The following is a 14,417-nucleotide window of genomic DNA, read 5'->3' as shown; positions in this document are numbered from 1 at the left end:
GGCTTCCCTTCAAAAATACCTTTCATGCTGCTAAATGGTTTATATCAACTAAATGTATTTTCCTATTAAAAAAGCATTTTCCATTATGTTTGCTGTATTTAAAGCAGGCACCAAAATGGAAAACATTTTGTAGCTGCTTTTGTTTCATATTCTCCTCTTTGCTATATGTACCAAGCTGATTCTGTACTTTACAATCCAACAGCATGCTGAAAAAACTAGAAATGCATTTCTATTGATTATCAATATTATTATTATTATCAAAATTTAACCTTATCAGATTTAACAAATTTCATTTACAGTTTAGGCATAAGTTATACAGGTTTGCCCATTGCAAAAAAATGGTTCTGCTTCCTTGCAGACTAGTGCTATCCCCTGTTTAATAGGAATGGTTTCCTTTTCCTTCTATGCAGCTAGCATTTTCACCTTTTCTATAAGATCAGCAAATCATACTCAAAGTTTAAAACTCATTCTGTTTTTATAATATGTGCATTACTTGCACAATGTTGACAGATTCAGTAAACTTAACAATCATGAATAGTTACACTTTTCAAACCAACTTTACAGCCATGAGCCAACAGCAATGGCTTGTTAGAACTAGTCTACCCTTTTAACTGCCCTGTATTTATAAGCATCTCATCAAGTATTGAACAATCACAATACAAAACTATGAAACAGCGATCATTTGAAACTGAATCTAAAATGTTCACAAATAAAAATGAAAACTAACTTTTTTGCAAGGGGACAACCTTTTGTCACCTTTCCACATCCCCTGCGAATTATATATACCAACTCTGAGATCTCACAACAGCAGGTTAAGGGCAAATTCCCTTACCTCACTGCACTACAACACCATACAAAAGGTTGCTTGCAAAAACTCCATTGAAAACAACGTACGGTCATATGAGTATTGGCTGTTATTCACAGCCTGAAAAAGCATTTGCTAATATGAGCATTCACTCTTTTGACCTGCAACCATATTTATGTTTTATTGGATACTAAATCAAAAATATAACTAAAACTTGTTCAACTTGTATTCATAAATGTCACCTGTTAAAAAACAACTTACAGTGATAAAAGGCATTATTTCTTGAATTCTTTTTTAATGTGTGTGTGTGTGTGTGTGTGTGTGTGTGTGTGTGTGTGTGTGTGTGTGTGTGTGTGTGTGTGTGTGTGTGTGTGTGTGTCTCCCTATCTACTTTAACATGCATTAATTGGTGGTGGGTAACCTACGGGTAGATGAAGACTGAACTCTCAAGCTTCGATTGTCTGAGGTTCACCTCTCCGAAGATCAGAATTCCTCCATAAGAAATCACTGTTGCGGATTTTTGCCAGCAGCAATATCCTTTCCAGAGGAGTTTTCTCCTTCACTGGGTTACTGAGACCATGAAGTTGGTATATGTAAGTTACGGGTGGAGGGGCTTGTCCCCTAGATCAGGGAGTGTGGTGGGCTTACCCCCTTGCAAAAAACACATACCAAAGTGTGTGTTTAGCCTTTTTTTGGAAAATACAGTTTGGGCATTATAATCCTCAGTGAATTCAGATCTGTCCACTCATAATCATCTTTAAATAACTTTTGATGCACATATATTTCCTCTTAGGATTTATTTATAATATCTATGTGTACACTTCAATTGTTATACTAGTTATATGATTAGTTTATACACTTTTAATTTATTATACTGTCTGTGTATGTACTAATTGTGGAGCTTTTCTCCCTGGGCCTACGCTGAAAGGGCTTTTGCTCAGTCAGACAAACCCGGTCAACAAATGTCAAATAATAAATAAAAAATAAATAAATAATGGAAACAGGTGGCTTAGGAAAATGGGACCAAAAGGAAATGTGCTGTAAAATAGCTATTGTATGAAAAAACATATTGCTGCCTTTTGTCAAGACAGCTCTATTTTTATTTTGTTGGAAATATGTGCATATGCTCTTTGTCATAACTAGCAAGTTTATTCCGTTCTTCAAATTGGGTAAACACTGGAAGTGATTGTTAATTATTAAGGAATCTAGGAGTGCTATCCTCAACATCTGAAGAGTTGGGCTTAGCTTGCACACATAATGTCCTATTTTATAGAAATATTTGCATTAACATATTTCAGAGAAGTTTCATTGAAAGCAAGTGGTTTAGTCAAATTTGCTTAAAAAGTGAAGTGAAGTGCATGCTTGCATTTGTAATATGCAGCCACTAGTGCCTGGTTTACTTATAATTTCAGAAACATTTCAGTCTAATATTGATAGCCACACATCTGCAATGTTGTTTTCGAATTAAATTATTTATATTATTGTTTAATTCCACCATCATTTTTCTTATTAAATAATGGAGCATCAGTCTCCTGTTCTGCTTCTAAAGCACATCTTATTTAGCTGTGTCAGGCACATCTGGACAACCAACAGATGTCTAATATGCTCAGTCACAAGGTAGTGGAGGAGACAGCTCTTTGTTACATCTGTTCTCACACTTCTGTTAAATCACCCCCTTATGAATTTGGTTTCTTTCGTTGTCTGTTTTCTCTCCCTCTCTTTATTTCTTTCTCAGTTTCTTTTTTCTCATTTGTTTATCCCTCCTCCTTTCTTAATTCAGTGGTCATTCACCTACAAATAACCAGTCACCATGCTTAGCTCTGCCTCCAAATCCTTGAACAGCATCCCTGCAAGGTTGCTTTTATAAATAGCTGCTGTACCAATAGCACTTTGCCACTTAACCAGGAGCCATTATCATAAGCCACTGGAAAGTCTATACAATAACAATTGCTATATATTTGCCACTTAGACTTCCTTTATATGAGTTTAGAAGTTTTGCTGTGTTACAACTTGCACATAAATTCATATAGATAGTTCTAGTTTCTTTAAATTCCAGTTGTATTTCTTACCATTTTTAACTTGGAGGTTACAAAAAATATTTTTATATTTCACAGCAAATACTTCTAAATATAGATACTGATTTAAAATGGGGTACTTTGCAAGCTTTTAATGAGAAGTGTTGCTGTTGGTCTGTAACATTCTCATAGCATTGATGCAGAATGCCAATATTCATTCCATTAAACAGCATTCACCCATTTAAGCCTGAGGTCTACTCCAATTACTAGAATTTGTTCTCCTGTTATTTTTATACCATATTGCTGTACATCATTGCTCTTAGATATTTTGCTAAATTCCCTATAAAGCCAAAAGAACTATTGCTGTAATCTTATTTTGACAAATGACTCCTACTCAAACGAGAAAGGCAAGATTCACTGTTTAGGGGGGCCTATTAGCTTTTCACAGAAGAACTGACTATTATAGCCTGCACTTTCATGTTTTATTTTCCATTTATTTATTTTTGTTTTTATTATGATTTATTACTTGGTCATGGTCTGTGCATAAAAAAGTATTGCTTAGAACATTGAGAAATGCATCAGTAGCTGTTATGTATTTCTATGACTTTTTTAATTAATGAACTGGCAACAGGCTAATATTGTTTGATGTTTTATTTCAGATTCTTACAGCTCACTAACAGCGATGTCAACTTTAAGAAGGACAGAGGAAGCTGTAGAAATAATACGGTGATATTCCAGAAAATCAGAAATAGTTGAAAGGTACATGTGTATGTGGATGGTTGTGAGAGTTCCAATATCACTGATTTAAATAAATATGTTATGCTTCATTTGGCTGTTGTATTGCTTCTGTTCCCATTTTACTTTCTCCTCATTTGATTACATCTGATTTCCATTTATATGAGCTCACTGCTTTTGTCTTGTTAATTTTTTCATTGATAAAGCAGCATCTTTATGGAGCTGCCTTACATTTCAGTGAATGCATTTTAAGTATTGCACTGTTTATCCTTAATCTTTCTGATTGCATTAATTTATGACAAGAGTCATTTAGCTTAGCACAACACATTCCACTCATGTTACATTCTAAGAATACAGCATGGTATACTTTTGGCCCAAACACTTGTGCAGATATCTGTCTTTCCTACTTACTTGTAAAGTAATGTATTTAATGGATTTATTCGGTATCAGTACTGTTTGTTTTACAAAGGTCTGGTCATAACTGAAACTCCAGTTCAATTATTTGCTTGAGGTTGTTTTTCTTTTTCCAAGCTGAATGGTGTAAGAATGTGCTATAAGAATTAGTTTTCCACATGCGTTTTTGTTTTCTTTAATCCAGATGTAGCTTTTATGTGACATTCAACAAACATATTGAGAAACTTCAGTTCACATTAATAATATCATTGTCTATCACAGTTTAAAATGAGAAACCTATGCCTTGTCACATCCCAGAAAAGTGAATAGAGGCACTTCAATAAAAGATGGTCGCACACTTCCTCATAGTATAGTTTTACTAGATCAGGAAAGCCTCAGTTATACATTGTCTCTCCTGTGGGCATAAAGAAGAGGGAGAAGGTGAGTTTTTCCCCACTCTCCCTCATTTTCAAGTTTGTGCAATATTGGCATTGGTATAGTTTAAAATCAGGAGTATTTGATAGATGAACAAAAGTAGCTTAAATGGTATTAACATATAATCATTTATATATATTTCATATATATTTTTTATAATGTATATGTTTCCATGTAATGTGTTTTTATATATATATATCTATATCTATATATATATATATATATATATATATATATATATATATATATATATATATATATATATATATATATATATATATATATATATATATGAAAGTGGATGTGCTGTTTTAGCTGCTTTTTTAGTGTCTTTTGTTCTGGGCTGCGTTTATCAATTTTATCAATAAATTAAATCAATTTGTTTTTTTAATTTGTTAGTACTCAATTATTCTATTTAGGCTATGTATGAAGGTGTTTCATTGTGATGTTTAAATTTGTCTGAAGAAGTCTGGTGATGGTCACCAGACGAAAGCGCTTACCAGTGTTTTAATAAATAGTTTGCTGTATTCTTAGTTTCCAGCCTTGAGTGCTTTTTTGGATTGTTAAGATCAGGAGTCGGGCACTTACTTGTACTTAGAGGTGTAGCTCAGGTGAGGCAAGAGGGGATGTTACCCAAGACAGAGGATGTTGGAAGGCACCATACGGAGATGCTGAGTAGTACAGTAGCAATACCAGTACTCACTTCTGTACTGGCATTTCTAAATGCTCTTACAGAAGTGATACTGCTTTTCAGGAAGGATATAGGACTGAAGAGCTTCAGTTCTTTCTTTGTGATATAAATCCTCTTACAGTTTTCTTCACTGTATAAAAGTAGGAAGAGGTTTTCTTTTTAGTCCTGCTATATGACTTTTTTTGGAAGAACCAAGAACAGCCTGGTTTCGAATGCCAGATCCAGGGAATATGCTTTTTTTTAAGTTGATAGGTGCCAGATAAGGTAACATTACTGTGTGCTGGATGAGACTGCTGTGGCTCTGAGTACAAGGGAGCTTGGCCTTCAAAAAGTTTGATTTTGTTTGTTTTGACATATCAGAAATTTTAATACTTTGAGATTGCAAATGCTGAATTTTAGTTTAATATAACAAGTCAACTAAATGGCATATCATTAATCAGTAAACACTTTACAAATAGTTAAACAAGAGACTGGCTTAGTGAGATATATCAGAAGCCATCAATCTAATTATGAATTGTGTTGAAATATGTTGTATAGTTCATTGGTTATATATGAACAGTTATCCTGCATAATCATAACATTTCATTTTCAAGACTAAGTTTCTGTTCTACAATGAATCGCTGAACTCCAGAATCCTAAGCATCGGAAATGGTGAGAAATAATGCCCTAAATACAGCAGGGTAAAAAAATGAAATTTAAACATGTTTTGCAGAGGGAAACCACCCAGTATCCCTTAATGTAGGGGCAAGCCCCCATCTGTGAACTTATATTTACCAACTTCAAATCGATGAAGGGAGAAATCTCCCAAAAGACGGAATCATTGCCAATGTACACTTAGAAATGGCACTGTCAAACGTTTCCTATAGAAAACAGTGACCAATGTTATGTTACTTGGAGTATTTTTCTTTGGGAAGTTGACCCTTGGAGGAATTTTACCTGGATCACTTGAAGAGCAGCACTAAATGCACATCTGTTTACCAGTTTTGCTTCCAGTTCTTTTTCAGTTGTACTGAACCACGTGTCTAAACTATATAAAGGGAATTAAAAACACAGTGTTATCCAGTAATTCATAAAAGCTGAATTTTTACATGACTGATTGCCACTGGGGGAGTTACAACATGGCTGTTTCTCATGCAGGTTTATTTCTTTTAATTGCACCTTTTATACAAATAAACTTTACTGGAAAAGTGTTAAAGATACTAATGTTTTAAAAAAAGCGAAGTCTAGGAATTAAATGGCTAGGTATATTCTGGCTGCCAATAATGGGCAACAGATGGAGATGAACTTGCTATAAAGAGTGTGAAGGCATATCAGGGGAGGGTGCTGACAAAAGACATTGGTTTATGACTTTATGACTAAGCCAAGTGGAAGATTTGTTCACAGTACTTCTGCTTAAGGAGTTTATTTATTTATCCATTGACATGTGATTACTGATAAAGTCAGACTGTGTAGGAGCCCATTTTCACAGGAGGCCCAGGAAAAGAGCTCCAAAGTATTACAAAACATTTTTAGAATAATAATTTTCCAGACTTTAAAAATAATACAAAAAAAAGGAATGCAGTTTAAATTATTATTCTAAATTACACATAATTTGAAAACATTGGTTAAGGATAGATATAAGTTATACGACAATGATTTAATATTTAGAGAAATTTTAGCCAGTTTACTAAGATGCTTCCAATAAATACTAGGCATTTATGTTGAAAGGTTTGACAATCCTAGGTTAAAATATTTATTCTGTGGCTTTGTTTTGTATCTTTATCCTTCCATTCTTATTAAAAATATCAACATAGGTATATATATATATATATATATATATATATATATATAGATAGATAGATATGTGTATGTGATGTGTGTGTGTGTGTGTGTGTGTGTGTGTGTGTGTGTGTGTGTGTGTGTGTGTGTGTGTGTGTGTATTTATATCTATAGCTATATATATATATATATATCTAGCTATATAAATATCTATATATATCTATCTATCTATATATATATATATATATATATATATATATATATATGTATACACACACAAACAAACACACATATGTTGTCCATATCTTTCTGTCACTAAAATATCCTAATTTCCCTACATTTTCCTGCAGGTATTTTATTGTGGTTGGATCGATTCTAGTTGTGTTTTTCTTTGTCATTTGTTGCTAGTTAGCTGACCCTTCTAAGCCAATTCTCACAGTGTTCTCAAACTCACAGAAATCTATCATTGTGCCTTGGGATTTATAATTGTGACACACATTAGCATATGCCTTACCCATATGCTGTGATAACTTGCCAAAGCTTCTCTGCCTCCTTTAATGATTGAGAGAGTTTGATCTTAATTATTACTATTTGAGGAAACATAGTGAAATGCAAATATCCCTATGCAGGAAACATTCTGATAAAAGTGGACCAGTAGTCTGCATAATCTGTTGAGATGTTTCAGCTCATCTTCTTACGGCAGTCCCACCACCTCAACCCCCCCCCCCCAAAAAGAATATACTGTACAAGCAGTTTGGAAACCACCATTGGCCTGTATTATTTCATATTGTCTTCAGTTGTTTTGGAGCTGAACTACCCAATCATTAAGGTTTACAATATACCAAATGTTTTCTTTAGTACATATTAACCCAATTTATGAGTCCTCAAATCCCCAAATTAAAGTGCCATATGTCACAGATTAGTTAAACAACTTTGAGCAAAACACAGTTCCTAATGAAATGCTAGATAATTTGAAAAAGAAAATCTCTCTAGTGGAAGTGGCAGAGTCCTTGGCTTTCCTAATACTTGAAATAGCCCCTGGCCCCGATGGTTTTGATGTCTCTTTCTGTAAGACACTTAAACACAAATTGATTCCAATTCTATAAGAATATTCAGTTTCATCAAACAAAGGGGAAATATAGGCAATCTCTTAAATCAAGTCTTGAGCTATTTTGATTCTAAAATCTAATACAGATTCTAAGTATATTAACTCCTACTGAAATATGTCCCTGTTTAGTCTGGATATTAAATGATGTAATACAACTTTAGTTAGATGTTTCTGATTGGTAGCAGATCAAAGCATCTCGGTATTCCAGTCTGGCACAGCAGGGCAAACGCAAGAGATTAAACTTATATTAGAATTAATGTTATATCTTAATAAAAATCAGACATATCTGAGATGTTTTTATGCCTGATTCATATAAAACTTTGACAGGGTTCATACCCCTTTCCTATATGAAATTCTGAAGAAGTGTTATTTCTCTGAGAAATATATATATATATATATATATATATATATATATATATATATATATATATATATATAATTGCGGATTTTGCGAAAAGGATGGACATGGCTGTGGTGAATACGTATTTTAAGAAGAGGGAGGAGCATAGGGTGACGTACAAGAGTGGAGGAAGATGCACACAGGTGGATTATATCCTGTGTAGGAGGGCCAGTCTGAAGGAGATTTGAGACTGTAAAGTGGTGACTGGGGAAAGTATAGTTAAGCAGCATAGAATGGTGGTTTGTAGGATGATGTTGGTGATCTAGAAGCGGAGGAGGAGTATGAAAGCAGTGCCAAGGACTAAATGGTGGAAGTTAAAAAAGGGTGATTGTGAGGTGGAGTTCAGGGAAGAGTTAAGACAGGCACTGGGAGACAATGAAGAGTTACCGAATAGCTGGGTAACTACAGCAGAGCTAGTAAAGGAGACTGCTAAGAAGGTGCTTGGTGTGACATCTGGACAGAGGAAGGAGGACAAGGAGACATGGTGGTGGAATGAGGAAGTACAGGAGAGTATACAGAGGAAGAGGCTGGCGAAGAAGAAGTGGGATTGTCAAAGAGATGAAGAAAGTAGACACGAGTATAAGGAGATGAGATACATGGCAAAGAGAGAGGTGGCGAAGGCTACGGATAAGGCATATAGAGAGTTGTATGAGAGATTGGACACTAAAGAGGGAGAAAAGGATCTGTACCGATTGGCTAGACAGAGGGACAGAGCTGGGAAAGATGTGCAGCAGGTAAGGGTGATAAAGGACAGTGAGGGAAACGTACTCACAAGTGAGGAGAGTGTGTTGAGTAGATGGAAAGAGTACTTTGAAGGGCTGATGAATGAAGAGAATGAGAGAGAGAGAAGGTTGGATGATGTGGGGATAGTGAATCAGGAAGTGAAGCAGATTAGTAAGGAGGAAGTAAGGACAGCTATGAAGAGGATGAAGAATGGAAAGGCTGTTGGCCCAGATGACATACCAGTGGAAGCATGGAGGTGCTTAGGAGAAATGGCAGTGGAATTTTTAACCAGATTGTTTAATGAAATTTTGGAAAGTCAGAGGATGCCTGAGGAGTGGAGAAAAAGTGTTTTGGTACCTATCTTTAAGAGCAAGGGTGTTGTGCAGAGCTGCAGTAACTACAGAGGGATAAAGTTGATCAGTCACAGCTTGAAGTTATGGGAAAGAGTAGTGGAAGCTAGGTTAAGAAGGGAGGTGATGATTAGTGATCAGCAGTATGGTTTCATGCTAAGAAAGAGCAATATTTGCTCTGAGAGTGTTGTTGGAGAAATACAGAGAAGGTCAGAAGGAATTGCATCGTGTCTTTGTGGACTTAGAGAAAGCGTATGACAGGGTGCCTAGAGAGGAGTTGTGGTATTGTATGAGGAAGTCAGGAGTGGCAGAGAAGTATGTAAGAGTGGTACAGGATATGTACAAGGGTAGCGTGACATTGGTGAGGACTGCGGTGGGAGTGACAGATACGTTTAAGGTGGAGGTGGGATTACATCAAGGATCAGCTCTGAGCCCTTTCTTATTTGGAGTGGTGATGGACAGGTTGACAGATGAGATTAGACAGGAGGCCCCATGGACTATGATCTTTGCAGATGACATTGTGATATGTAGTGAGAGTAGGGACCAGGTTGAGGAGACCCTGGAGAGGTGGAGATATGCTTTAAAGAGGCGAGGAATGAAGGTCAGCAGGGCTAAAACAGAATATATGTCTGTAAATGAGAGGGAGGGTAGAGGAATGGTGAGGATGCAGGGAGTAGAGTTGGTAAAGGTGGATGAGTTTAAGTACTTGGGATCAACAGTTCAGAGTAATGGTGAGTGTGGAAGAGAGGTGAAGAAGAGAGTACAGGCAGGGTGGAATGGGTGGAGAAGAGTGTCAGGAGTGATTTGTGACAGACGGGTACCAGTAAGAGTGAAAGGGAAGGTCTACAAGAGAGTAGTGAGACCAGCTATGTTATATGGGTTGGAGACGGTAGCAATGACGAAAAGGCAGGAGTCAGAGTTGGATGTGGAAGAGTTAAAGATGTTAAGATTTGCACTGGGTGTGACTAGGATGGACAGGATTAGGAATTAGTATATTAGAGGGTCATCTCAGGTTGGACAGTTTGGAGACAAAGCAAGAGAGGTGAGATTGAGTTGGTTTGGACATGTGCTGAGGAGGGATGCTGGGTATATTGGGGAAAGGATGCTAAGGATGAAGCTGCCAGGTAAGAGGAAAAGAGGAAGGCCTAAGATAAGGTTTATGGATGTGGTGAGAGAGGACATGCAGGCGGTTGGTGTGAAAGAGCATGATGCAGAGGAGAGGAAGAAATGGAAACAGATGATCCGCTGTGGTAACCCCTAACGGGAACAGCCGATAAAAGATGATATATATATATATATATATATATATATATATATATATATATATATATATATATATCTATATCTATATATAGATATATATATATATATATATATATATATATATATATATATATATATATATATATTAAAGCTACTAAATGCTTTTCATGAATCGTAATCTACTCAAAATACAGTAAGTGAGTCAGTCTACCTGGCAGCTGGTACAGAGGGTTAAAACTATAAGCTGTAGTTCCTGTGGTACAGGATTTGTTTTCCTCATTTGTCTGCACTTAATCAGATATTGCTCCTGGGTCACTTCAGAATAAGGACTGTGTGTTCAGTGGTATTGCCTGGTTAATGAATGGGTATGTTTACTGTTACATATGTATCAATGTTCTAATTGGAACCGAGCAAGGATGTTGTCTTTCCCATTATTTTTTTACTTTATCTCTTGAGTTTCCCTCTCACTATAGTATATGTACTCTTAAGCATATGGATACATGTCTTGGAGGAAGGATAATCAATATTGCATTATTTGCCAATGATATCCTGTTTTATATTAGTAACTCCAAACATGTTAAAGACAGCAGATGGCTATAATAAAGCTTTTGACTGATAATTAAATTTAGATAAATCAACAGCATTTGCTTATACATCTGAGGATATCAGTAGGTACAATCAGTCTGTCTGCAAAATTAGTATATTGTTAAAGAAGCTTAAATATTCTGAAGTTAAAAACATGTTAGATTCATGTACACTTTCCATTCATATAATGTAGCAAAATAAGATTTAATATTCTGATCTTCTAAATTCAAATTTATATAACAAAATCCGTAGTAGTCAAAATGTATATATTACATGACTATTTTCCTTCTGTGTAATACAATTCAGAGAATCTCTCCAGCATGCTTTATAATAGTCAATAAACATATAACCAGTTTTATTTAGTATGGCAAAACTGTATGCATTTATATAAACTTTGCAGCCCAAAGATTAAGGGTAGGTTAAAATTACAAATCACTAGCTTTTTTGTTTGTCTCTTGGGGTTATGATGCTTTTTTCTATTCTAGGTCACTATAAAGGTAATAAACTAATTCTTAAAAAAAAAAAAAAACTTCCTTTTGGAATGAAGCCATATTTCATAAATTAAAACTACAGATGTCTAGCATAGAGTTATACCTTTTCTTAAACAGGAATTCTAAGGGATTTACATTTCCAACATATCTAAAACTCCTTTTAACAAAATAAAAGTAATACCTGTAGTTGTAGTATTAGTAGTAGTAGAAGTTATAGTTGTAGCAGTAGTATCAGAAGTAACAGTGGTACTAGTAGTTTGGTGGCAGTAATATTAGCAGTGGTAGTATGAGAAGTAGTAGTGGTAGGAATAGCAGTAGTAGTATCAGAAGTAATAGTGGTAGTAGTATAGTAGTAGTATCAGAAGCAGTAGTGGTAAGTAATAGTAGTAGTATAGTAGTAGTATCAGTAGTATCAGAAGCAGTAGTGGTAAGTAATAGTAGTAGTATTAGAAGAAGTGGTAGAAGAAGTGTAACCCTCAAAATGTACTCACTCGAGGCACTCCTTAAAATGGAGAACATTGACATCTGTGCAGTGACAGAGACCTGGTTCAAGGCTCCAGAGAGCACCCCTGCATTACCAGGTTATAATTCATACCACACCTTTCGGCCACCTAACCTGGACTGAAACACTAAAGGTGGAGGCGTTTCCATATTCATTAAGGATATCCACACCTCCAGGATAGTTGCTCAGCATAATACATCCAAGATTATCTAAGTGCAACTAACTCTGGGCAAGACAGCAATCCAAATTGTAGCTTGCTACAGATCCCCCACCATGCCCCAGGATTCCCACTCCTCATTTCTTGATACACTGAAAAATATTAGAGTACATCCCAATACCCTAATAATGGGTGATTTCAACTACCCCACCATTAACTGGGAAAACTACTCATGTACCACTTTTATGCTCAACGTTTTCTGGAATTCATAAATTCCAATGCCTTGGATCAACTTATCCACACCCCCACCAGGGGAAGCAATATCCTAGACCTGGTTATTACCAACATGGGTGACTGGTGTCCACACCAGAGGTCAATTTCTCATTGGTCAGATCCGACCACAAGCTAATCACCCTAGACATCCACATCCTGCCCCCATTAGGGAAACCACCGTAAAAAAAATTCTCCAAAGCCAACTTCACACTTATCAAGACAGAAGTGGCAAACGTCATGACACCCATGCAGACGGACAATAGAGGTACGACTGTTGAATCCTACACAAATGCACTTTATAACCACTTACACGAGTGCCTGGATCGTGCTATCCCTAACAGAACCAAGATGCTATCCTCCAAAAAAAGGAAGCCAATCTGGTGGTCCCCTGCCATAAACAAACTCTATAACAGAAGAAAGAAACTGTTGCAAAAAAGAATAAAATCCCATGATTGGAGGAACTCACTGGTCAGCCTCAGTAAGAAGCTGAGATCCCTCATAAAATCCTCCAAAGCTAGTTATGAAAACAAAATCACCACTGATTCTAAAGACAACCACAAAGCATTCTATAGCTATGTCAAGAATCTCAATGGCAACACTCAGATCTGCTCTGAGCTACAGCACAATGGCACTAAATATACAGAACCAACTGATATTGCCAACATCCTGGCAGATAGGTTCAGTACTAACTTTACCCCCCCCCACCCCCTAAAGGGCCCATCTCTATACTGGAAGAATGCAAAGTTCCTGTAATCACGGCTGCACAGGTAAAAAGCACACTCTCCAAAGGCAAGAACACAGCATCCATGGGACCTGACAATATCCCAGGCTGCGTTCTACATGAACTACAGAATGAACTGGCACCCCACCTAAGTACCATGTTCAATAATAGCCTCACCTCAGGCTTTGTGCCCACTGAATGGCACACAGTGACAGTTATCCCACTGCACAGAGAGGAGCCACCCCGGACCCCAAGAACTACCGCCCCATTAGCCTGATGAGCCTGGTCTGCAAGGCCATGGAATGTACCATCATGGAACTTATAAACAAAGACATTGATAATCCCCAAACTCTGGACCCCACCTAGTTCAGGTTTGTAAAAGGCAGATCATGTCTCCTAAACATGATAGACTTTTTTGAAGCAGTCAACAAAGCCGCAGACGAGGGTAAGGTGGTTCACACAGCCTATCTAGATCTCGCCAAGGCTTTCAACACCATCCTCCACTCTGGAATTATAGTTAAACTCACTAAACTAGGTATAAATACCTATGTCACAAGACAAGTTGCCAACTGGCTCACTGACAGAACCCACACTGTGAAAGTAGCAGACTGCAAATGTGACTTCAGACCAGTGACAAGTTGAGTACCACAGGGTTCAGTCCTGGGTCCTCATCTGTTTGGTATCTACTTCTCTGAAGTACAGGCCAACACAGAAGGTCTTTGGCTAATGAAGTTCACAGATGACTGCAAACTAGGAGCCATAATCAAAACTCCTAATGATGTGGACATCCTACAAAAGGGCCCCACTGAGACAGATGCCTGGTGTCAAAGCCATGGGCTCAAGTTCAATGCCCAAAGGTTCATCGTCATCCCCTTTGGTAAAAACTTTGTACCCATGGACTACCATATAGGCAGTAGTCTACTTAACACTGAAAGTATGATAAGAGACCTTGGGACACAGGTGGACAGTAGTCTCTCCTTTGATAATCACATCACCACAGTAGTCAGGAAAT

The 14,417-nt window shown here is 36.7% G+C and overlaps 1 protein-coding gene across 1 annotated transcript in view; it reads left to right on the top strand.

Annotated features, from left to right (window-relative positions):
• Window positions 1–3,488: 3,488 nt before the first annotated feature.
• MINAR1 (membrane integral NOTCH2 associated receptor 1) overlaps window positions 3,489–14,417 on the top strand; it is an 821,559-nt gene continuing 810,630 nt past the window's right edge. Inside the window, exon 1 of the mRNA XM_044077909.1 lies at window positions 3,489–3,579. The gene's annotated coding sequence lies outside the window, so the exon portion shown is untranslated. The remainder of the gene's footprint in view (window positions 3,580–14,417) is intronic.

The sequence above is a fragment of the Protopterus annectens genome, chromosome 7.part0 (assembly GCF_019279795.1).
Source record: "Protopterus annectens isolate FY-2018-M chromosome 7.part0, PAN1.0, whole genome shotgun sequence".
Classification (NCBI taxonomy): domain Eukaryota; kingdom Metazoa; phylum Chordata; order Ceratodontiformes; family Protopteridae; genus Protopterus; species Protopterus annectens.
The sequence above is the reverse complement of the archived record's forward strand: the minus strand, read 5'-3'. Positions and strand labels throughout refer to the sequence as shown.